The following is a 316-nucleotide window of genomic DNA, read 5'->3' as shown; positions in this document are numbered from 1 at the left end:
TGCGAGCGGAAAACAGAATTCATTTGTTCAGGCTCCAGCATCAAAAATAAAAAGAAAGCAAACCAAAAAAAAAAAAAAAAAAAAGCAGCCAAAAGGCTGAGCCCTCGGTATCACAAAGCGGAGCATCCCCGCGCGGTGGCACCACTCCTCCTCCTCCTCTTCCTCCGGCGAGGGGACGAGGTGGGGACCGACTGCAGCAGCCCTGGGGATAAGGGGAAAGGCTGGTTTCTCCTCTTCCTCCGCAAGCTCGCTGCATTATTAAAAAGGTGGTAGAAAGCATCCCCCAGCATCCCAGTTCAGGGACGGGGGGGGGAGG

Source organism: Calidris pugnax, unplaced genomic scaffold (genome assembly GCF_001431845.1).
Source record: "Calidris pugnax isolate Ruff unplaced genomic scaffold, ASM143184v1 scaffold17, whole genome shotgun sequence".
NCBI classification, from domain to species: Eukaryota; Metazoa; Chordata; class Aves; order Charadriiformes; family Scolopacidae; genus Calidris; species Calidris pugnax.
The sequence above is the reverse complement of the archived record's forward strand: the minus strand, read 5'-3'. Positions refer to the sequence as shown.